Below are 26162 nucleotides of genomic sequence, written 5' to 3' on the forward strand. Positions count from 1 at the left end.
TAGAATGTCACCAGAACTGTTCACGTTTCTTCTAAATAGAGTTCATTATGCGACAAGGAATAAAGATACTGTAATGCATGAAGCACTGTCGTCAGAACTGAAATTACATATCACATTGCGTGCATTACAATCGAGAACACTCGGCACGCTATATGATGCGGTTTTAGTTGGTGATGACGCTTTTTCATTAACACCAATACTTATTTACATTAACGGTAATAATTATTAACATTAACAGCAAGCAGTACTTATTCGAAACAGGCCGCATTAAGAAGAGAATGGTTTGCAAACTACTCTCTTGAAGATAGACCTGTACAGTGGCAATATTTCAAAATTCAAACATATGTGAATGGGGAGCACTGCTGCGACGTTTTAAACAGGTGAATATTGAATAAAGTATGCAGATTCTTGACCTGTGTAGCCTTCCCTCCTGTCAACAAAATTCTCTACAGAAAAAGTCGGCCAACTCGAACTATTGGATTTTAGTATTGTCGATGAGAGCATTTTCACAGCTGGAATTACATTTGCCTGTATTTTTCTTAATTCAGTTGTATATGAGCTCCTAATTCAATAAATTTTGCCCTGCAGCTCAGATATTGTCAAAATATCTGTGTTCTGATCGCATGTGAAGGTCTCAGAAGCAGCAATATATTGCTTATTTTTGTTCAAAAATGATGCAAATGGCTCTGAGCACTACGGGACTTAAAATCTTAGGTCATCAGTCCCCCAGAACTTAGAACTACTTAAACCTAAGTAACCAAAGGACATCACACACATCCATGCCCGAGGCAGGATTCGAACCTGCGACCGTAGCGGTCGCGCGGTTCCAGACTGAAGCGCCTAGAGCCGCTCGGCCATTTCGGCCGGCGCTTATTTTTGTAATCACCATGACTGAAATCCCACATACACCTATGCAAAGCATAGATATCCAAAAAGCGAACATTATTCTCCGTTCCTCACTGCATATTTCAGTTTGTCTACACTCTATGTATACACATAACCTCAAATCTCATGCAACTAGTGTCGCCAAAGTGTTTAGTTTCACCGGCGAGTTGCGCAAACGCGAGACAAAACCTGATGTATTTCCCTACAAATTGACACTACACTCACCTCTGTAGTTACTATGAATTAATTTATATAGATTTTCAAAGTTGTAAAGTCCTTTTTGAAGCACGCTGTATTTCAACAGACACACCACTACAGAAGCTCTTCCTTTCACCATTGTTGTTACAGTCTCAGCAGAAGAACATTCTGTCAGCTAAAAGAACTACGGTACCGGTACATTTTGAACTAATCGAGAAGCTGTGTCCAGAGTGTCTTTCTTTCTTTCTTGTGTATTCTCTAAATGGCAACTGAAGGAAGAGTTATCAAACAACGTAATGACTCAGTTACACATTATTATCACGGAGAAGTAGCTAACAGAATTTTGTCGTCCAAAATGTTGTAAATTGTTCTCTTACTAGCAGCGCTGATACTTTTAAAACAGCTGCTCCTCGTTTGCACATACATTATTCCACAGTTATCCAGTTATTACTATAGATGCAACAACTACAAAACAATCAGAAATTGCGCAAGTACAGTATGTTAGATAGTATACACATGTAGGATTACTTACAACGAACTTACTTTCACACAACGCTACCGATCATGAATTTCTGAATGTTTCATATTCCTACCTTATGTCTGGGGGCTGCTTGAGTCAATATTACATTCCTCTGCACTCCCACGCTGCTGCCAATTTACCTTCTCAAACAAGAGAAAATAATTTCCGTGCTCGTAATGATCTAAACGCAATAATCCGAATCTGCAGCTCAGATTTTTCAACAACGATTCTGTTTAATTTCTCTGACATCTTTCACGAAAGTCTGTGATCTTTGATGATTCTAATCTCTCACATCTAACTAATCAAATAATAATGCATACTGAAAATCTCTAATTTTATAGTCCTGTCCTCCTCAGTTGCTCGCAATATTACGGTATATTAATAATTTTTACTTATGGACCGTCTGACAGCAACTGAATAAAACACAATTTTAGTGCCATACGCGTTTCGCCTTTATTTTCTGCAAGGCATCATCAGTGGCAGGTTGCGTGGACAATTTCCTACATATTACGCTCCTGTTGCATTTTTGGTGTTGTTCTTCTTCTTATGAACGCCAATTTGCGGTTTTAAAGCAATGTGCTTTAAACACAAGCGTTCTGTGCATAGTGTTGTGGGATGGCGAAAAAAACCGCAAATTGGCAATGTTTCACATTGCTTTAAAACAAGCGTTCTGTGCTTAGTGTTGTGGGATGGCGAAAAAAACCGCAAATTGGCGTTCATAAGAAGAAGAACAACACCAAAAATGCAACAGGAGCGTAATATGTAGGAAATTGTCCACGCAACCTGCCACTGATGATGCCTTGCAGAAAATAAAGGCGAAACGCGTATGGCACTAAAATTGTGTTTCATTCAGTTGCTGTCAGACGGTCCATAAGTAAAAATTATTAATATACTGAAAATCTCTTATTTTGCTATGAAGTATCTATTGTAACTGTGGATATTAATTTGTTATCAACAAATAAAATTACGCCAAAACCGAAATATAACAACAGGGATAATCTAAACGTGCGATGTTGCATCTGCTGTATTACGTCTTTACATTCGTAGGTAGTTAAACACATTCAGTCTAAACGCGAGTGAAACATATAATGTCAAATTATTGCAATTAATACTCATATTTTTTTCATTTTCCTTTAGATCTTTTGCTACACAAAAAGACAACTTCGGCTGAAGAGGCCTGTAGGCGAATTGCCTACAACAAATAATTGCATAGCCGTCCGGTATAATGAGTTAACGGAGTACCATTTATTCGTGAAAAACTCACATTGAGAAGAAAACTAAAAACAACAGAGAAGTAACAAAAACTAGGAGATTCTATAGTCTTACGGCAAAGATAAAAACAACACATGACCAAAAAAAAAGACTCTCGCGCACTTTTGATCTCACTTTGCACTACACATGAAAAATATCACTGCCACACAGCCCCCCCCCCCCCCCTTAAAGTGCGGAGCCGCAGGGATATCTTGATACTTGAATTTTATTCGACGTCCAGCTCTGGTGTGCGTCGGGTGTCTCGGGGGCGGTGACGTTGTTGTTTGTGGTGGTGATTCACCTGTCTCGGACGATGTACTGAGCGGTGTTTGGGTATGCTCTGCGTCCATCATGTGTTGAGGCACAGGCGTGGTGTCAGAGGTCGGAGAGGGTAAAACCCATGCTGGCTTGACACGTTCAATCGATACCTTTGTCGGAACACCATTGTACATTATGTCCACGGTATGCTTATTTCTACTCAGCACCTGAAATGGGCCCGCATATGGTGGTTGTAAAGGCGATTTGACTGAGTCTGTTCGCAATATTACGTGAGAGCAATTGTACAAGTCTTTGTGTACAAACACCTTACGGTTACCATGGCGAGAAGGTGCCGGGCAACGTATATTTGTGCAGTGACGTTTTAGCTGCTGCACCCAGTGTGTGAGGCCCTCTGATCCAGGTAGTAAGGTTGGTACTAAATAATCTGCATCCTTGGTCTGTTCCACTGCAAGTTTATCATAGTCTATAATTTCTGAAATGAATGGTCTTGGTCTGCCCTGAGAAAAGTCGCACCACAGCTTCCGCTTGGAGTTAGGCACCAGAATTTGCTCGAACTTCAGACCTGTAGACGGGTCGTTTAACAGCTGTCGTATATAGCTAGTGTAGTTCTTACTTGCATTGGTAGCTGTTGTTGCCATACGTGGAATAACAGTCTATCAGAGACTGTCGATCTATCTACCAGGCTGCGTAAATGACGCCAGTATTCTGACGGGGTCCTATCTCCCCGTTTCTCTTGGTACAGTACTTGTTTGACTCTGACGTCGACTGACTTCACACACCGAGAAATTAATTCTTCTTTCACTCTACAGTATGCTCCTTCAGTCGGCGGGTTCACTATAATGTCAGATACCAAAACCGAGGTCTGATGGTCCAAATTACTTATCACCAAGGTGAACTTCTCGTGATCACTGAATATTCTTTGTTGTAGAAATATATTTTCCATTACCGCGAACCATGTGTGTGGCAGAGAAGGCATGAATGGGGGCGTCCGTAATTGCAACCGTTGGGTTGGTGAAGCGTTGAACCAACGGGCACTTCCGTTGCTGTTACTTGCTGTGGTTGTGCTGCCATGGTTGTTGAACCAACGTCATTCCTTTGGTCTGGTATATGCTTTAAGTTCATATCTTTCGAAATATGCATCTGTTAAGTTTCTATCTCATTCTGAAGCCTATGAATTTCTTCCGTTATCGAACCGTATCGTTTGCCGTCGTCGGTCATTGCTTTTGCAGTTAATGTTCGACGTAGCTAACGAAAGATTTAAAGTTCCTTAATCGGAGGTCACCAATTATGTAGGCGACTTGCCTACAACAAATAATTGCATAGCCGTCCGGTATAATGAGTTAACGGAGTACCATTTATTCGTGAAAAACTCACATTGAGAAGAAAACTAAAAACAACAGAGAAGTAACAAAAACTAGGAGATTCTATAGTCTTACGGCAAAGATAAAAACAACACATGACCAAAAAAAAAAAAAGACTCTCGCGCACTTTTGATCTCACTTTGCACTACACATGAAAAATATCACTGCCACAGGCCCACCGGTACCGACCGGCCGCTGTGTCATCCTCAGCCCACAGGAGCCACTGGATTCGGTTAACGATGGGCATAGCACACCGCTGTCCCGGTCGTATGTCAGTTTACGAGACCGGAGCTCAATCAGGTAGCTCCTCAGTTTGCTTCACAAGAGCTGAGTGCACCCCGCCTGCCAACAGCGCTCGGCAGACCGGATGGTCACCCATTCAAGTGCTAGCCCAGTCCGACCGCTCAATTTCGATGATCTGACGGGAACAGGTGTTACTAAAGGCCGTTGGCCTGTTTTGTTATAAACATCTTAAAAATTTACACCACGATAAAAAATTGAATCTTACACGCGGGATAGGACAGCAGAGGTCATACGTAAATTATTGTTACATATGTAAATTTTTGTTTTGTAGTGCAGCGTGACCGTGTATATTACAAGTCATTCCAAAACTACTGCTATGCCTATCTTTGAAGAATAAAGTCAGTGTCATCGAAGTAAGAGAATCATTCTACGGGCGGTAAAGTGTTATACGTGCTGTCTCAGTTTTAATTTGTTCGGAGTACACGAACAGTTTCACGAATTTTCGTTCCATTGCAAATAGAGCCTCCCACAAACTACTTACTTCACTTCGTTGGATTTTAACTTCTGGGACTGGGATCACTATGTTATATGTTCAAAGAACGTGAAATGCATCCAACAAGGCGAGAGTACGCGCAATAAACTTACGGTTACAATGGACTGACTACGATGTCGTGTTACAATTTACCTCCTGTACATCTCTTGCACATCGATTGCAATCGATGTTTCTTTATCTGACCTTTGGGTAACCCTCATTTATCAGACTGCTTGCACCTCAATTTATTCTTTGTTTGCTTCTTTACAGAAATTCCAGATTCACAACTGTCTCTGCAGTCGTTTCTAGAAATGATGAACCTTCAGTTATCCCCGATTGTACAAATACATGTTGTGCTGTAAATGTGGTAATTTTAATCTGGATGTCCTTCTGCGTGATGTGCAGTGCATCACCTTACGTCAACTTCAAGTTGAGCTGGTCGCATTATCACATTGTTGGTCATGTCAACACGTGCAATGATCTAAACAGCCACAAATCCTGGACCCAGCATCGGCCAAGATAAAGCAACAAAGAAAGTCAAGACTTAGCAGAATTAATCTTTCATTCTGCGCGGAATGTTCGCTGATGTGAAACTTTTTGACAGATCTGCGTATGTACATAACAGATTTAGAGTTGAAAAGCTCTCTGGAACCATATATATAGTTTTATTTGATAGATTAAAACTGTGTGCAGCATCGGACCTAGAAGTCTGAACCTTGCTTTTCACTGGCAATGACCCAAGCGACTGAGCTGTCCAGGGACAGCTCCACCGTTTTAAGTTATTCTACCGTTTCCCTAGCTCTTCCAAATATATGGCTATACAGTCACACGTATCAGCCCTTGGATATTAATTTAGTAATATCTCAATATTTCCAACGCATAATGCAGCTCTTTCTTGAAAGGTAACTAGAATGACACCTTTACGAGTATAGTACTTATTTGTAAAAAGCAACTTTTCATCCTTTGACATAATTAGCAGCAACAGTTACTCCCCACTGCTGTTACTTATAAATAACTGTGTAAAAACAGCACAAATAAATTTAATATTAAAGTGTAAGTCTCAAATCAAAATGTAAACAAACGGTGATATACGTAAGACACGTGATAATTTCGGTTGAATATTGGCGGCATACGCAGGACGCTAGCTTTCTCTTTAGATGTTCCTGCTCTACGGTTGTTCGAAAAAAACATGGGTGATCGGTATGTGATAGAGCCATATTAGGCATATCCAAGACTGCAGTACATTCGATTTTATATCAACTGTGAAGAAGAACTTTTCCTGATGTATTCCGCATTGTTCGACCCAAGATCAAAAAGAATCTCCTGTCAGTTAGTAAAATCAGTTGTTGACAAAATCCAACTGACGAAAACCACGTACACCATCGCAACAGGAAGCGAAACTTCGATATATATTCTCACGATCCAGAAACGTCACCTGTTTGGGTGGTCCACGACTGGTCGTCAATAAAGGCATTTACGCCGCGCATCATTTCAATAAATATTATCTCTGTTTCTTTGCATACATCGTACATGTGGCGACCATTGCTTTAGAGGAACGAAAAATAGATAATTTTGAATGATTTACAACACTCTGTGTGCAACAAGGCATCGTTGAAAACGGAAACATCAACTTGAAACGGAGCATCATGACAATAATTTAGTTACAACAGGTGCGACAGCCCTAGTAGACTTCTTGAAAGAAATCAGTTTCCCGCATGCTGTTTTTCAATTCTAATTTAGTTTGATTATGTACACTAAGATGTCTCGGCTGTTTAGCCATTTTCAGGTGGTTGTACACGTATCAGGAAAAACAGAATTAAAACACAAAGTACAAAGCAACCATTGTCACTAGTCATCAGAATTAAAACAGAATAAAAAGAACACTTACGATGTTTAATCCGTTAACCACGTATGTTTTGGGTTACACTCAAATAATTTCTTGGGCAGGTCATGGTTGGCCTGACATGCAGTAAAATAAAATAACAATTAAACACTGTGGCCGGCCGAAATGGCCGCGCGGTTCTGGCGCTGCAGTCTCGAACCGCGAGACCGCTACGGTCGCAGGTTCGAATCCTGCCTCGGGCATGGATGTGTGTGATGTCCTTAGGTTAGTTAGGTTTAACTAGTTCTAAGTTCTAGGGGACTAATGACCTCAGCAGTTGAGTCCCATAGCGCTCAGAGCCATTTTTGAACTAAACACTGTGTAAGTACAGGTAAAATAGTACGGAGTCAATAGTTGAATACATCTTATAATACTATAATTTATAAACATTACCGGGCTTGTGTGATATACCCATGATAATCTGTTCGGTACAAACAGTAGCACTTAGCTGAGCCATGTTTACTACTGTGACGGAGCGCCGAAAAGCATGCAGCTACACCTCTTCATAAACACGTTACAAATAACTTGGGAGGTGGGAGGCCAGATACCTCCTGTGTGTGGTCTATGTTATCTGAGTTAAGATGAATATTAGGAGGAGATGGAAGGATTATTTTCTCTTTATTCCATGGATACTATCGAGAAATAACAACAATTCACGCGGCCCACGTCACTCAAAACTGTTTAACACTTCCTTCTCACCATGTCCACGTCAGTATTAATTCCATACCGTATTCGGAAAGTAGGCGTTGGGCGGTATTTGGCGTACGTTTTACTCCAACATGAACTCGACCTGCCATTTGCACACACACGCACTGGCAGCCATCCTGTCTCTCACTGTTCGACTCTCTCTCTAGCGATAAGGCTCTCGTCCTCTCTCTCTCTCTCTCTCTCTCTCTCTCTCTCTCTGATTTTCACTGCTCTGAGGTCACTTTCCCTTTACACAAGTCATACAATTCATCAGAGTTATTTCAATGATTATCATAAAATTGAAATTACTGCTTACTCCTGAATCAAATGGTTCAAATGGCTCTGAGCACTATGGGACTTAACATCTATGGTCATCAGTCCCCTAGAACTTAGAACTACTTAAACCTAACTAACCTAAGGACATCACACAACACCCAGTCATCACGAGGCAGAGAAAATCCCTAACCCCGCCGGGAATCGAACCCGGGAACCCGGGCGTGGGAAGCGAGAACGCTACTGCACGACTACGATTACTCCTGAACCCTCCCCCCATCCTCCTCCTGCCCCGCCCCCCCCCCCCCCCAGGATGAAGACAAACATGTCAATAGGAAATTTGTATCATAATATAATGAAAGCAATTCACAGTTACATTTTACATGATAGACAATATATATGAACAAACAAATATATGTACAAAGTGGAAAGAAGAAGATAAAATAAATTGCCGCTATGAGTTAGCAATATCTTCACAGTGAGACAATAGTGTGAAGAAATTGCCCATAACGAACCTCACTGTGTATTGACTTACAACTTTTTTCTCCACTGTCATTTTTTAAGTACACAACGCAGATGCCAATTGTTAATTAAATTCGCTCTTATATTGCGTCTGGAGTTTTTTTTTTTAATGCCGTTTAACTCATTTCTCTCGTCAACTCTTGTTACACATATGAAATCGTCTTATGCTTAAAAAAAATGGAAGATGTGTTTATTTAATAGCCGAATGTGTCAGTATTCGGAAGTGGAAATCGACTTGTGGACGAATCGATGGTCTCTACATTTACACTCTTAGTCCCCGTAAAATTTATGAAATGAACCACAGAAACACGGAATATATCTTCCTTCCGAACGTGACGAAAATAAACATCTATGTAAACGATTTTCCTATTATATTTTTCAGCTGCAAGTCACTCAAGTGATATAATTTTTCGTTCTCTTTAAGCAGGCTATACTGCTAATAAATCGAAACCTGTTATGATACCGAGGCCGAATACGCTTTCAAATACGTGTAGTTGCGTGTAAAACTTAGTTTCATTTTGTAACTTAGTTTTACAGCACTTAACGATCCCCCTTTTTTTGTTTTTAAACAGATCGTCTGATGATGACTTACTAAGAAATCGAAATCGATTAGGGTATCATTTGCGTGAGCTGTTGCTGAAAAATATAGTAGAAAAATTGTTTGCAATACGGTCACTGTGTTCGTCACTGTGTTCCCTTAAAGCAAGATACCTAGTCTTCGTAACACATATATGTGCTGTGGCATGTCGTTCAATAACAACCGAGTCACTACATGAAGTCTTCGTAGGACGATCATTCAACATCAGCATCTACATACACAGTTCCTTAACGCCAATATATCTCCAACATCAAAGAAGAGTGACGAGAGTGCATTGGTGCAAATGGCTCTGAGCACTATGGGACTTAACATCTATGGTCATCAGTCCCCTAGAACTTAGAACTACTTAAACCTAACTAACCTAAGGACAGCACACAACACCCAGTCATCACGAGGCAGAGAAAATCCCTGACCCCGCCGGGAATCGAACCCGGGAACCCGGGCGCGGGAAGCGAGAACGCTACCGCACGACCACGAGCTGCGGACGAGAGTGCATTCCGAAGACATAGATAAACTGCAATTGGCCTAATAGAGACATTAAGAAACCATGAGCAATAGAATCCAAAGTTAAGAAACTGTGAGTAACTGAAAGCAACAGTGTGAAACCATGAGTACCAAAAACTAACATCAGCACACGCCGTGCAAAAGCGAATTCCTACTTTAACCAGTAAGCATAAAACTGAGGTTTAAGATTAATGTATAAATTCTGTATGCTGTACATCTGGCATTTAGTGGAAACCATTTGAAATGTGTGGCATTTTATGTTACAGTAACCCAATCATAAATTACCGAAAGTGGGCGGTGGAATATTTAATAAATAATTATTTCAGTGATGCAATACAATCACGAAGCTCACAGTCACCAGAGTTAGCCAGTCGCCGCAGAATATGCGTGGTCTTTTACTTCCATTGTTCAGAAAATGTGTTTGCCTTATTTCTTAGCACACATTACATCACCAACTCCTTGTCACCTCTGACCTCTTTATTTGGCGACTCGTAACGATGCCTTAATGCCTGTTGGCAGAGCTAATCCCACGTAATAGAAATGTCGCTCGTCGTCTTATGTACTGCGAGTTGGTTCCTAAACCTTATCAGTGACAACTATATTTAGACAGCAAGTGGCTGTCTGCCTCATGTATTTGTTCTTTTACATGAACCTACAGAAGATAATGAATATTTATTTACAAGTTGTTGTTGATGATGATGATGACGACGATGTATTGCCCCATTTTTCTTCTTCCCTTTTAAGTCGCTCAACATTAAATTTTGTCTTCATTTTTCTTTTTCTATATTTTTCAGTCAGTCAATTATGTCTCCTATCAAGAGGGCATTATTTGCATTGTTGTCCAATCTGGTAACGTATAAACATTTTTCAGACAGTTTCCAATTGTTCCCTGTAGCCAGTCCGGGATCTATGAGTTAACTGCTTGTTTATACGGTACCATGTATTTCCAGTTACTTTTAAAGAAGTCCGCCAAGAGCTCTTGCCTCTCATTCCTTTTTCATAACCTGTATTTTTCACAGCTTTTCCATCTCGATCTTCACCTACTACCGCATTTCAGTAACCCATTACTATTAACCCTTTCCTTTCTTTAATACGTCCTCAACGTTGTCATTGTTTTCGTTTACCTCTCCTTCGGGTAGTCCGCTATTTGACATGTGTGTTTGTAGTATCACTAGATTTTTTCTTTTCTTAGGTTTTCAGTATCAATCTGTCGCGTGTGTACCTCGCTGGCAGCACGTTAGCCTTAGCTTTTGGTCGTAATATTATGTCAGCAGCACGAATTCCTTTTTAAGCTCCTCCAGAACAAAATGCCCTGATTTTGTCACTTATAAATTCTTCGTTCTCTTCCCACCTCATTTCAGATATTCGCACTATATCCACTACGTTTTTTTTAATAATTTTCTCCTTTAGTTTCTCCAACTTCCCAGCGTGTAATAGGTCTTGACGTTCCATATTCCTACGCTTAAACTCCTTTTCCCTGCTTGTTCCAATGTGACCTCTCTCACCACCTCCCTCATGGTCAACCGAACACGAAGATATTTTACGTCCGGAATTCTCATCTTGGACCCATCATGCTATTTATACAATTTTGTGGGAAGTTTGAGATTGTTACATCTTCACTTTACTTTCCGCGAGTCATAAAAAGCCGCTCCTAGAGTGGAGAATAGACGCCACCGGGTGTTTTCCGGTGATATTTCCTTTACTCATCTGCTCAAAGCTTTTGCTTCCCTTTGGGTAACATGGCTATTTACCGCCACCCAACTCCGACAACCGTGGGATGAGCAATGGAGGAGTTTATTTACAATTTAGTATACTCATTCATTCTTGTTTCGGATATATTCACCTAATGTATCTGACCTATATTACGCTCAGCAACAAAATATACTACTTAAGTCCAAGGATAACGTGACAATAAAAGTTCTCTGTATTTCTAATTCGTCATTTTAGCCCAACGACGCCGTAACAAAGGGGCGGGGTTGGGGGTGATGTCATAGCAACAGTGACTTAAGTAACTCAAAAGAGCAACTGGGGTATTTAAAGTCCAGCGTTTGGTAGAGCTAAAAGATCTGCATATTTACTGATGCAATGTTATTCTTTTGTAAAGCACAGATAGATAGATGCTAATACACAAGTAGTAGTTAAAGTAGATCCACTGAATCTTAAGCCAATTTACCTGTATATCTATTCTTTCGGATTCTTGTGTTAATCTAAAATCATCACGATATATTTCATATCAACAAATACATTTCAGTTTCGAGCTTCTCAAATAGGATTGTAGCAGGCAAATAGTATCTACAGAATTCTGTTCTTCTAGTCTCGTTGTTTTCATTATAGTAGTCTTTCAGTATGAAATAATGACGAAAAGTAAAAAGAAAAGTATAATTTCTGCCTGAAAACTGGCGTAGCAAACCATCTACTTCCATGCGAGACAATATGTAAATAGTATATTTGCCCAATGCATGACTTGTTGAAGGCAACAATATCCTTTTCATCGGTTGCTTGAACGTCCAAATTATTTATTGGGCGATTAGTTTCATCTTTAAATCATTTGCATTTTTGGGCTTCATTCCAAACACATGAAAGATTTACTCAAGGTACGTAGAGTTGGATTTACCAATGGGTAGTCGTATAAAAGCACCAATGATCCTATCAATCACGGTTACAGCAAGAAGAAGAAACAAAGGCAATGACATAATTTGTCGAAATCACTTACATCATTATTGCTGACTAATTGACTGATTGACTGAGCGCTACAGTCTGGAACCGAGCGACCGCTACGGTCGCAGGTTCGAATCCTGCCTCGTGCATGGATGTGTGTGATGTCCTTAGGTTAGTTAGTTCTAAGTTCTAGGCGACTGATGACCTCAGACGTTAAGTCGCATAGTGCTCAGAGCCATCTGAACCACTGATTGACTGATACTTTTGACGTGCCCCCGTTTACAAACGCCGTATACACGAACTTAAGAGGTATAAGACGCGCATCACTGTTAAGGAAGAAAAACAACGATGTGTATAAAATAAATCACTCAGAGTCTGGAGATAACTAACCCGAACCCTTCGTAAATAAAATACATAGCCGTTCTTATATCAATATGAATGCAGATAAAGGTTACATTAAGAAAACTGCTACTCGAACAGTCTTACGTAAGTAAACGTATCATCAGAACACGAGCAAAATAATTGTACTAGATAGTGCGCATTACCAACCACTACAGCAAAGCCAACATTTTATGTTCAAATATGCTGATATTTTAAGGAGCGACAGTCTATTTTGTACCAAAGTCAGAAACTACGTGCATTCTACGGCGTATGGAACTTCGCAGACACAATAGAGAGACGTAGATAGACAGCTAGTTATTAAAGCAACGGTATAGCTTGATAAAATTTATCGTTAACAGTAAAGTAAAATACGCTTTATGTTACTATGCTGGTTGTATGGTAACTAACTACTTAATTTTGACTAGTTGTAATTGTTAATGATTTTGACTGATTTCATTTATGATTACACACTTACGAGGACTTGACTTTGTTTCCTACGAATTTTATTTTCATACAAGTGCCATGTCTGGCAATATATTTCTTTACAGGATTTGCTAAGTAAACAATTGTCAACAGAAGCACTGTGCGTAGAGGAGATCGTTGATTGCAGTTGGTTCAAGGTTTTTGGTTGAACTGCATATTATTATTCTTTGCCCACCTCGTAAGGTAAAAGTCGTATAATATCAGGTCTGAGATTCGACTATATGTGTATGACAAGTCTTACTAACAACCCGCAAATATCCTTTCCGATATGTGGTGTTGCATCAGTTGCGCACCGATGTTCCACTGAAAAATTACATGCCCAAACACAATCTTGTACCATTTTATTCATTTAGATATGGTAAAAGGAAACACACCCCATGAACCACAGACCTTGCGTTGGTGGGGAGCCTTGCATGCATCAGCCATACAGATAGCCGTACCGTAGGTGCAACCACAATGGAGGAGTATCTGTTGAGAGGCCAGACAAACGTGTGGTTCCTGAAGACGGGCAGCAGCCTTTTCAGTAGTTGCAGGGTCAACAGTCTGGATGGTTGACTGGTGTGACCTTGAAACACAACCAAGACGGTCTTGCTGTGCTGGTACTGCGAACGGCTGAAAGCAAGGGGAAACTACAGCCATAATTCTTCCCCAGGGCATGCAGCTCTACTGCATGGTTAAATGGGTAAAATATTCCGGAGGTAAAATAATCCCCCATTCGTATCTCCGGGAGGGAACTACTCAGGAGGACGTCGTTATCAGGAGAAAGGAAACTGGCGTTCTACGGATCGGAGCGTCGAATGTCAGATCACTTAATCGGGCAGGTAGGTTAGAACATTTAAAAAGGGAAATGGATAGGTTAAAGTTAGATATGGTGGGAATTAGTGAAGTTCGGTGGCAGGAGGAACAAGCCTTCTGGTCAGATGAATACAGGTTTATAAATACAAAATCAAATAGGAGTAATACAGGAGTAGGTTTAGTATTGAATAAACAAATAGGAGTGCGGGTAAGCCACTACAAACAGCATAGTGAACGCATTATTGTGACCAAGATAGACACGAAGCCCACGCCTACCATAGTAGTATAAATTTGTATGCCAACTAGCTCCGCAGATGACGAAGAGAGAAGAAATGTACGATGCGATAAAAGAAATTATACAGATAGTGAAAGGAGACGAAAATTTCATAATCATGGGGGACAGGAATTCGATAGTAGGAAAATGAAGGGAAGGAAAAGTAGTTGGTGAATATGGAATGGGGGTAAGAAATGAAAGGAAGCCGCCTGGTAGAACGTTGCACAGAGCATAACTTAATCATAGGTAACACTTGGCTTAAGAATTATGAAATAAGGTTGTATACGTGGAAGAGGCCTGGAGACACTCGAAAGTTTCAGATAGATTGTATAATGGTAAGACAGAGATTCGGCAGCGCGGAGTGGCCTTGCGGTTTGAGATGCCATTCACGGATTGCGCGACCCAACCCGCCGGAGGTTCGAGTCCTCCCTCGGGCATGGGTGTGTGTGTTGTTCTTAGCATAACTTAGTTTGAGTAGTGTGTAAGACTAGGGACCGATGACCTCAGCAGTTTGGTCCCTTACTATGTCACACTCATTTTTGAAAAGAGATTTAGGAACCAGGTTTTAAACTGCAAGGCATTTCCAGGGGCAGATGTGGACTATGGCCACAATTTATTGGCTATGAACTGTAGATTAAAACTGAAGAAACTGCAAAAAGTTGGGAATTTAAGGAGATGGGACCTGGATAAACTGAAAGAACCAGAGGTTGTAGGCGGTTTCAGAGAGAGCATTAGGGAACGATTGACAAGAACAGGGGAAATAAATACAGTACAAGAAGAATTGGTAGCTTTGAAAGATGAAATAGTGCAGGCAGCAGAGGACCAAGAACGTAAAAAGACTTGGGCTACTAGAAATCCCAGCGTAACAGAAGAGATATTGAATTTAACTGATGAAAGGAGAAAATGCAGTAAATGAAGCAGGTGGAAATAGTATATTGAGGGTCTATACAAGGGCGTTGTACTCGAGGACAATATTATGGGACGTAGATGAAGATGAAATGGGAGTCATGATACTGCGTGAAGAATTTGGCAAAGCACAGAAAGACCTAAGTCGAAACAAAGCTCCTCTAGTACACAACCTTCCATTAGAACTACTGATAGCCTTGGGAGAGCCAGCGATGACAAAACTCTACCATCTGGTGAGAAGACGTATGAGACAGGCGAAATACCCTCAGACGTCAAGGAGAATATAACAACTCCAATACCAAAGAAAGCAGGTGTTGACAGGTGTGAAAATTGCCGAACGATCAGCTTAATAAGTCCCGGCTGCAAAATACTAACGCGACTACTTTACAGACGAATCGAAAAACTGGTAGAAACCGACCTCATGGAAGACCAGTTTGGATTTCATAGAAATGTTAGAACACGCAAGACAATCCTGACCCTAAGACTTATCTTAGAAGATAGATTAAAGAAAGGAAACCTACATTTCTAGCATTTGTAAACTTAGAGAAAGCTTTTGACGATGTTGACTGGAATACTCTCTTTCAGATTCTGAATGTGGCAGGGGTAAAATACAGGGCGCGAAAGGCTATTTACGATTTGTACAGAAACCATGGCAGTTATAAGAGTCGAGGGGCACAAAAGGGAGGCAGTGGTTGGGAAGGGAATGAGATAGGGCTTATCCCCGATGTTACTCAATCTGTATATTGAGAAAGCAGTATAAAGGAAACAAAAGAAAAATTTGGAGAAGGGACTAAAATCCATTGTGAAGAAATAAAAACTTTGAGGTTTGCTGATGACATCGTAATTCTGTTAGAGACAGCAAAAAATCTGGAAGAGCAGCTGAACGGTATTGACAGCATCTTGAAAGGAGGATATAGGATGAACATTAACAAAAGCAAAACGTGGATAATTGAATGTAGTCGAATTAAATCAGGTGATGCTGAGGGAATTAGATTAAGAAATGAGACACTTAAAGTAGTAAATGAGTTTAGCTATTTGGGAAGCAGAATAACTGACGTTGGTAGAAGCAGAGAGGATATAAAATGTAGACTTTTAATGGCAAGGAAAGCGTTTCTGAAGAAGAGAAATTTATTAACATCGAGTATAGATTTAAGTGTCAGGAAGTCTTTTCTGGAAGTATTTGTGTGGAGTGTAGCCATGTATGGAAGTGAAAGATGGACGATAATTAGTTTAGACAAGAAGAGAACGGAAGCTTTCGAAATGTGATGCTACATAAGAATACTGAAGATTAGATGGGTAGGTACGTAACTAATGAGGAGGTAGTTGGTTGGTTGTTTGGGAGAAGAGACCAAACAGCGAGGTTATCGGTCTAATAGGATTAGGGAGGAATGGGGAAGGAAGTCGGCCGTGCCCTTTCATAGGAACCATCCCGGAATTTAGGGAAATCACGATAAACCTAAATCAGAATGGCCGGACGCGGGATTGGACCGTCGTCCTTACGAATGCGAGCCCAGTGAGCTAACCACTGCGCCACCTCGCTCGGTAAGAAGGTAGCGAATATCTCGCCACTTTCCTGAAATGATGTGGATAACACAAACACCCAGTCATCTCGAGGCAGGTGAAAATCCCTGACCCCGCCGGGAATCGAACCAGGGACCCCGTGCTCGGGAAGCGAGAACGAGACCACGAGCTGCGTACCAGTGTCGAAGAGTGTGACATCACAGTATACTGCGTATCTCAAATCAACACTTGGTGTAACAACGTTAGACGTAACGACCTTTATCTGCTCCACTCTTGTATTACCTACGCATGCCTAGTGCTCACGCAAAATGTGTTTCCGACATCTAGTTGCATTGCGAAATGCAGGGTGATTCACGAAGATATGCAAATATTTTAATATGTTATTCTACAAGTAAAACTAAAGAAAAAAGTTCATAATAAACATAGGTCCGCAAATGTTTAGTTACGGAGTTACGTCTAATAAAAGGTTTTGCCTGAAATTCAGCAACTTCGCTAATATGAACCCGCCGCAAAACTATACGAGGTTAAAGTAAAGCACGATTTCCATATATTTTGTTGTTATTGGTGTGGTGAATCTAATAAAACATGTCCCAGTAGTTTTCCAGAACATCCAGAGAAGCAAAGATAATTATATAAATAAATCTGTTTACTTTCCATTAAGAATGTAGAAACTGTTAGCAACCGTTAGTGAGTTGTTTCAGTCGTTTCCTAACCTTGAAACGAGTTAATTTTCTGTATTGTGCAGTGAAAGAACGTAATAAAAACAGTGTATTTAGCGGGTCGGAGTGGCCGTGCGGTTCTAGGCGTTACAGTCTGGAACTGAGCGACCGCTACAGTCGCAGGTTCGAATCCTGCCTCGGGCATGGATGTGTGTGATGTCCTTAGGTTAGTTAGGTTTAATTAGTTCTAAGTTCTAGGCGACTGATGACCTCAGAAGTTAAGTCGTATAGTGCTCAGAGCCATTTGAACCATTTTTGAACAGTGTATTTAAGTGTAACCACATAGTAACTGTTGTAGTTTGTAGATTATTAATGAAATAGGGATGCCTTTCAAATTTACGACAGACGAATACGCTAATACGATGTTTATTTATGGCAAATGTGATGGTAATGCTACGGCTGCAGTTAACGATATCGCGTACGTTATCCAACTCGGAGGATTCCGAATGCACGAACCATTAATGGAGTTAATGGAGTTAATGTTACGGGAGACAGGTTCTCTACCTAGCGTTCATCATCAGTACGACGATGGTTCAAAATGGTTCAAATGGCTCTGAGCACTATGGGACTTAATTTCTAAGGTCATCAGTCCCCTAGAACTTAGAACTACTTAAACCTCACTAACCTAAGGACATCACACAAATCCATGCCCGAGGCAGGATTCGAACCCGCGACCGTAGCGGTCGCGCGGTTCCAGACTGTAGCGCCTTTAACCGCTTGGCCACCCCGGCCGGCAGTACGACCATGATGAGGATATTATGGCTGCTGTTCAATGTAGCCCGGGTACGAGTACACGACATATCTCTTAATGATTAGGCATTTCACAATCTAAGGCATGTCGTACACTGAAGTACAATAATCTATATCCTTATCATAAACTGAAAGTGCATCATTTACATCCGGGAGATGTCGCCCTTCCCTAGGAGTTGTGCAACTGGTTAAATACTAATCGGCAGTCAGACACGTACATTTTATTTACTGATGAGGCACAGTTTACTCGAGATAGTATAAACAATTTACATAACGAGCACTTATGGTCTGAAGCAAACCCACATGCAACAGTGCGACGCAATTTGCAGCAGCGATTTAACATAAATGAGTGGTGTGGTACAATCAACACACACTTTATTGGACCAATCATTTTCCCTGGACGCCTGACTGTCGAAACGTACTTACAATTGCTTCAAGAAGAAATACCCTGCTTGCTCGAAGATGTCTCACTTGCTACACGATTGCAAATGTAGTTTCAACGTGACAATGCGCCTCCACACTTCACCAATGCCGTTACTACAAATTTAAATGAACATTTTCCCCAGAAATGGATTGGTCATGGCGCTACACGTCTGTGGCCACCCAGATCACCCGATTTAACACCAACGGATTTTTGTGTATGAGGATAAATGAAAGACATAGTTTATGAGGACAAAGTCAATACACGTGAGACATCACTTGCTCACATTCTTAATCAATAGACGAAATTAAGAATAGCCCTCTGAAACTGAAACGAGCAACAAATTCTCTTAATGCAAGTGCATGTAAATGCACTGAACGTGTTGGAGACATTGTTGAACATTTATTATGAATGCATTGTGAAATTGTATGTAAACTGTACAACTTCCTGAACTCTGAGATTTGTTTTGTTTTTTTTCGGTTTAACATGAATTCAAGTGTGTTATGGTATTAATAAAAGTAGATTATCTGGCACATTCATACAGTTTCAGTTAAGGTTATTACCATCATTTTTCCAGAATTAAATTCTGTACAACTTCTACTGAAAACTTTGAGCAATTGTCTGGAATTTAAAAAACAAATTGGGCCAAGTAGTTAATAAATTAAAAATTTTACGAAATTACTTCTTTGTTTCTCTGAATGTTCTGGAAAACTACTGCAGATACACATCTGGGACATGTTTACTTACACATATCAGAAAAAATTTTGCATCACCCCGGTTCCTAGAACTCCTGAAGACAGACGTTGACTGTGGATATTGTATCACAGACACAGTCCCTTTGACTGTTCAGAGATGTCACTAAACCCGCCCAAAGAGGTAAACAAACATGCATGAGCAGCGATTGTTAGACGGAAGGGGTCCGACAGCCGATCAGTTCCAGTCATTTGACGAGGAAGTAGGTACATGGCTCGTGTTGTCTGTAGTTCAGCCATGCCTAGATGGTCAATTCCGCGGATAAATCGCGTCCGCATTGTTACTTTTTGCCAGGAAGGGCTCTCAACAAGGGATGTGTCCAGGCGTCTCATAGTGAACCAAAGCGATGTTGTTCGGACATAGAGGTTCATATTTGCAACCACGACACCATGCAGCGCGGTACAAATGGGCCCAGCAACACGCCGAATGGACCACTCAGGATTGGCATCACGTTCTCTTCACCGACGGGTATCTCATATGCCTTCAACCAGACAATCGTCGGAGTCGTGTTTGGAGGCAACCCGGTCAGGCTGAACGTCTTAGACACACTGTCCAGCGAGTGTAGCAAGGTGGAGCTTTCCTGATGTTTTGAGGTGGCATTTTGTGGGGCCGAAGTACACCGCTGGTGGTCATGGAAGGCGACGTAACGGCTGTACGATATGTGAATGCCATCCTACGACCGATAGTGCAACCAAATCAGCAGTATATTGGCGAGGCATTCGTCTTGATGGACGACAATTTGCGCCCCCATTGTGCACATCTTGTGGATGAATTCCTTCAGGACAACGACATGGCTCGACTAGTGTGGCCAGCACGTTCTCCAGACATGAACCCTATCGAACAGGCCTGGGATAAATAGAAAAGGGCTGTTAATGGACGACGTGACCCACCAACCACTCTGAGGGATCTACGCCGAATCGCCGTTGAGGAGTGGGACAATCTGGACCAACAGTGCCTTGATGAACTTGTTGATAGTATGCCACGACGAATACAGGCATGCATCAGTGCAAGACGTGCTACTGGGTATTAAAAGTACCGGTGTGTACAGCAATCTGGACCACGACATCTGTATGATGGTACAACGTGCAATGTGTTTTCATAAGCAATAAAAAGGGCGGAAATGATGTTTATGTTGATCTCTATTCCAATTTTCTGTACAGGTTCCGAAACTCTTGGAACCGAGGTGACGCAAAACTTTTTTTGGTGTGTGTAGATTCACCATATCAACAACAACAAAATAAATGGAAATCGTGCTTTACTTTAATCTCGTACAGTTTTGCGATGGCTTCATATTAACGAAGTTGCTAAATTTTGAGGCAGACTCTTTTATTAGCAGTAACTCTGTAACTAAACATTTGCGGATATATGTTTATATAAACTCTTTCTTTAGTTTTACGTGTAGGATAACATACTAAAATATTTGCATATCTTCGTGAACCACCCTGTATATTTGTTTTTGTCTCCTGTTTAATCCCTGTTAGTTTGAGCGCTGTATCAATGAATAGCCTGTGTATATGTGTTTGGTCTTTCAGACATGTTCGACAGAAAAGCGCCGCTCATACATACGTGTGTGTATGTATATCTTACTTGTCTATGAACGCGACGGCTCTTACAATTATTTCAATGCGGATGCATATTATGTCCGAACTCCTGTGGGAATTAGGGTGAGCTGCCAGCAGGAAAATGGACACTAACGCTACTTGAGTACGGCAAGATGAGAATTTGGGGCGGCTGGGAAGCGTGTCAGAATAGCGGAGGTGGTCAAGGTGATCGCTCGCGTTAAGCGGGAAATCCTGGTTCGATCCCAAGTCTGGAATAAATTTTAATCTGTCGTATTTGGATGTATCTCAAATCCCGACTGCATATGACGTTACTGGTGTCTCTCAAGTTTATTTCACTCTTCCTGGTCCTGCTTAATGTTCTCTGTCAGTTGTTCCTCTCAAATGCAGCCTGCCCACCTCGTTTTTGGCCTTCATTTTTCCCTGACCCTCCACTACCAACTCCGTTACTCTCCTTGCAGCGCGACTGTGGTCTCTTCTCATGATGTTCATATCAATGGAGTCTTCTCTCTTGCATTGTCTTGAACACTTCAAAAACTTTTACGGTTCCTCGGAATTTGGTAAATTCTGGTGACTCCATACACGTACCGCAACATTTTCATATCATTTAATGAAAAGCTGCTCTAGTTGCTTAATTAGACTTTATTAGGTCCACAAGACCGGTTTCGGTGTTTATATTAGGCCATTATCAAGTGCATCTGAAAATTACGCTGTAGAGGAGCGGCGTCAATCATTGTTTGCAAATTTCATGATATATTCAAACTGCCATTTGTTTCATATTTATTTTATGAGTCTTAATCGACATACACAGGTTGATGCCACCACTGCCAAACATAATATTTCATTTACCAAAGCAGAACTTTTGCTACACAGTGGCATTCGAAATACAGCCTAAAATTGCTTTGTAAATCGTTCGTGTGTGGCGGGGTTGAAGCGAGTGATCAACTGCCGGCGATACTGCCAGCGATCCGTCGCTCGTGTGTGGGGCCCTAAATATGCCTAAAGTCTGTGTCATATATGATTACATTAAAGAGAGGATCAGGCTTATTCACATTTGCGGCACCCACGGCAGATTTATTTACAATAGAATACGGCGTCGTAAAATAAATTTCTGATGCAGCTGTTCGTGGCTTCCATAGCTCAAAAGTTACTGTCCAGTAGAGCGGGAAACAACATTGTTTAACTATGTCATGCTATTTCAGTTAATCGTTGCAAAGGAGTGTTTAACTACGACAAGCTACTTCAGTTAATCGTTGCAATGGAGGATTACATGAAAACCACACAATTACTGGAGTGCACGACGTAGTAGCACGTCATAAAAACCGTGTACTCAAGTATCTATTAATACGTGCTAGTAGATTATAAACAGAGTTATTACACAACATGAAATAGAGCTTAAAGTTAACAAATATATGCGCTTCTTTTAGGGCAGGTAATGGATTTAGTAGAGGAGTTCCGTTATGTCAAAGCCGGCCGGAGTGGCCGAGCGGTTCTAGGCGCTACAGTCTGGAACCACGCGACCGCTACGGTCGCAGGTTCGAATCCTGCCTCGGGCATGGATGTGTGTGATGTCCTTAGGTTAGTTAGGTTTAAGTAGTTGTAAATTCTAGGGGACTGATGACCACAGCAGTTAAGTCGCATAGTGCTCAGAGCCATTTGAACCCATTTCGTTATGTCAAAACAGAAAATCAATTTAATCTGTCACTGCGAGTGCAACAAACGCGGTTTCCGAGAGCTGTTATTTGAATAGGCGGCCTCCAGTACAGCATGAGATGACGAACTTCCGTCGCTTTGTGTTCTGCTCCGAGGACACCAATGGGTGCAAGGTGACGTCAACGGCAGCGGCTTTGTCCAGCGCCGGCACGCCATCCACCGTGCCGATTGCAGCGGTCAGAAGTGTCCAAGCTCACGACCTACGCCGCTCGTGGCACGTGTATCACGCTGGTGTACACGATATTTCTAATTCTGATATGGTAATCGAGGTGCAGTAGTTCTGCTCCAATTCAATTTTATCGGTAAGGATAAGTAGTAACGTCAGTTTCACAAATGAGCGTAATTATGAAAATGAGAATATCAATGTCCACTTAAAAAATTTTCCAAATACTGTTTAAAAAACCAGAGTACGTTTATGAGCAGTTGCATTGAAAAACAAGTTTAGTTGTGGAATACGATGACCTACAGCATGTGGGCTGCCTGGTTCGGTTATTAATGGTGCAAAAAACAGGTTATAATACAGTAAATTACTCGCCAATTCAGCACTGGACAACCAGAGTGAGTAGCCGTACGATTAAGAAGCACCTTCTCCCTGTGGAGTCCTGAAGTTACTTGCTGTATGAGTATCCGTGATAATCGCACGTTGCAGGGCGTTGGTGCAGGATTACTGACACTGGATGCTCGAATCACGAATACGCGAATTTGTAGATAGTTGAGCCGCAGTATGTACCAGTTACAGGATAGTATGAGTTGGAAAGTGTATCATGGGAGGATCATTCTTGCCAACAGGGCAAAACGAATTCTGACGGTAATATCATGATATTGGACAATGACCACATGAGATCAGTCGGGACTCTTGGAATGTCCACCACTGTCCGTAACAGGAGAATCAGCAGTGTCCTGATGCACTGCTGCTGCTAACCCTTGATCTTTGTCTCAGGTCACTGTGTTAATCACCACGGCTCTTCTGCTGTCTTTGAACGTATCCCGATTCATGAATCTCCATAGTATCTGCTACTACTGTGCTATTACCTCCTCACAGCCCTATGTGGGAACCCAGAGACATCTGTCTAACCATTCTAAACTGTCAATTCAAATAGCCTCTGATCTGCATTGGTTTTTGTCGATACTTTCGTAGCTTGTTCACGTAACAGCGTTTTGTCGCTGCTGGCTATAGGGTTCTCAGAGGATGGCTGTTATAGATTTACAGTCACCTTATCGAAATACTCGACTAGGCGGTCCTCAAAAACGTAGCGTCTATATTTGAGTGTCGTGTGCCCCTTGGACTCTGCGTTGACCAATCTCCCTGAAGTGTCAGCAACAGACAAGCGGCCACGGATCAGTCTGTCGTGTTTTGAGGAAACTTGTCGTTGTATCTTCAGTCCGAAGACTAGTTTGATGCAGCTCTGGACGATACGTTATTCTGTGCAAGACTCTCCATCTCCGAATAACTACTGCAACCAACATCCATTTGAACTTGCTTCCTATATTCGTCTACTGGTCTCCCTCTGACCTACCACACTTCCCTCCAACAGTAAAATGATTCCTTGATGTGTCAGAATATGTCCTATCAACCGATCTCTTCTTGTAATCAAGTAATGTCGAAAATTTCTTTTCTTGTTAAATGTTGCAATAATTCAAATCGCCATACTAATGTACCTAATGTTTTCATAAATATGTGATTGACTCTTATCATGTTCGATAGAACCCACAAAGATACTGTGGATCGACAATGTTCAACAGATGAGAAATTAGCACATGGTGTGTGTTTTGGAACCGCTAATGCCTCGATATGCATAGGAGATTCACTAGATATATAGTTCACCTATGATGTGTGTGTAGAGAAGTAACGTCGGTAAATGACTGTAAAAAAAAGGGAGGATGACGAATTATATAATAGGCTATTACCAACTGGTATACTATATGGCATATTTTTCAGTTTCTCAGGTTGGAACTGGCATTGAAATTTGAGTTTCTCAACTTTTCTTCTTGTTTCATTACATATTCTGTTTCTGTGTTCAGGTTTTCTGTTATCTCGTGGCACATGTTTGTCCGCTTTTTTTGGGATTACCCAAACATGTTTGTGGCATCCTCAATGGACATTTTTCTTTTATTTTTCTGAAATACATACGTGCAAGTTATGTTAGATTAGGAAATGTGTTACATCGGAATTTGTTGTTATTAAAGTGCCTTTTGTACTTTACCTTTTATTTTGCATTGTGTGTGTATGTCCAGTGGCTGACAACCGAAATCAGCCACAGTTCTAAATTAGTACATCATGTCTTCTGCAAATATAATGGATGTTAGAATATTATCTGCATTGAACTATTGCTTATAATCCTACCTTTAAAATATTGATTCCGATAAAACGCGTGGCATATGCTCGGTTTTGGCCTTACCATTACTGAATTAGGCTTGTCCCGAGCTGTGGCTGACTTGGATATGCATATGGAAACGGTTTACGTTGTTTTTGTGTAGTTGGACTGACCTGTGGACGTCGGTAAAAATTTTGTTAAGCTATGGCATAAAGTACTAGTCGTTGTTGTTTATTTATCCATTACGTTTCCTATTTTGAAAGTGTTTAGTCACGTTTTCTCCTGCTCATTTGTGAATACTGCGTCTTGTTAAGGTGGCCACACACGTAAATGCATGCTTGACAAGCTTGCTTGCATATGCGTGCTTGAGCAAGGATGTGCAAATTCTTGACGTCTATACGCGGTTCAAGCATGTTCATGCACGCGATAGTTTGCTTACCAGCAAATTTCGAGCTCAGACCACGATACGCTGGCTGTGGCAACCTTTTCACGAGTGTTATTAAAGAAATAAAAGACGAAACGTGCTGTTTGGGGTAAGGAATGGTTAAACAAACGAAAAGATTATTTCCATATTAGCTGTTCGTGGTAGACACGATGTGGAAACTATCTCACAGTGCTGTTGAGTTTTCTTCTCTCTTTCTCCAGGTAATATTTTATTCTTTCACTTGACCTACAGTATAGTACAACCTTTGTACAGAATGTAATTTAATAGACCAAATAAAAATTAAATCAAACCGGATCACTGACAAATGCTTGCACAAGTCTCCCTATTCTTGTTACACATGACTGAGCATACACATACTTGAACGCTTACAAAAGCACCTATAATCGAAATTCATCAAGCACTGAATTGCTTATAGAGTCCTGAAGGTTGCGAAAATTTATCCTCTCCATGATCAAGCATGCCTGGGCAAGCACACTTGCACAAGTGTGCTTGTCAGACATGCAGTTGCGTGTGGGCCGCATTTAGATGGCTGTGGCTTTGACACACTTTTCACTGCACAAATTTATGTTTCTGATGCGCTTTTGTTTGTTGTTTGTTTCACTGTTTTGCTTTGGTTTGACCTCGGCGAACACTGAATTTGTTCCGTTTGTTTTCTTTCTGTTCGCTGTGTGTGTGTGTGTGTGTGTGTGTGTGTGTGTGTGTGTGTGTGTTTCTGTGTATGTTGTATTGTCTGA

The 26162-nt window shown here is 41.1% G+C and overlaps 1 protein-coding gene across 2 annotated transcripts in view; it reads left to right on the forward strand.

Annotated features, from left to right (window-relative positions):
• The window catches only part of LOC126161977 (ATP-sensitive inward rectifier potassium channel 8-like), a 158676-nt gene that overhangs the window by 13631 nt on the left and 118883 nt on the right, over positions 1-26162 (forward strand). The window contains exon 1 of one of the 2 annotated variants that reach the window (XM_049918184.1): positions 22865-22970. The exons of the other annotated variant lie outside the window; for it this stretch is intronic. The gene's annotated coding sequence lies outside the window, so the exon portion shown is untranslated. Of the gene's footprint in view, positions 1-22864; positions 22971-26162 lie in introns of those variants that run through there. 2 annotated transcript variants of the gene reach the window in all.

Source organism: Schistocerca cancellata, chromosome 1 (genome assembly GCF_023864275.1).
Source record: "Schistocerca cancellata isolate TAMUIC-IGC-003103 chromosome 1, iqSchCanc2.1, whole genome shotgun sequence".
In the NCBI taxonomy this organism is placed as follows: domain Eukaryota; kingdom Metazoa; phylum Arthropoda; class Insecta; order Orthoptera; family Acrididae; genus Schistocerca; species Schistocerca cancellata.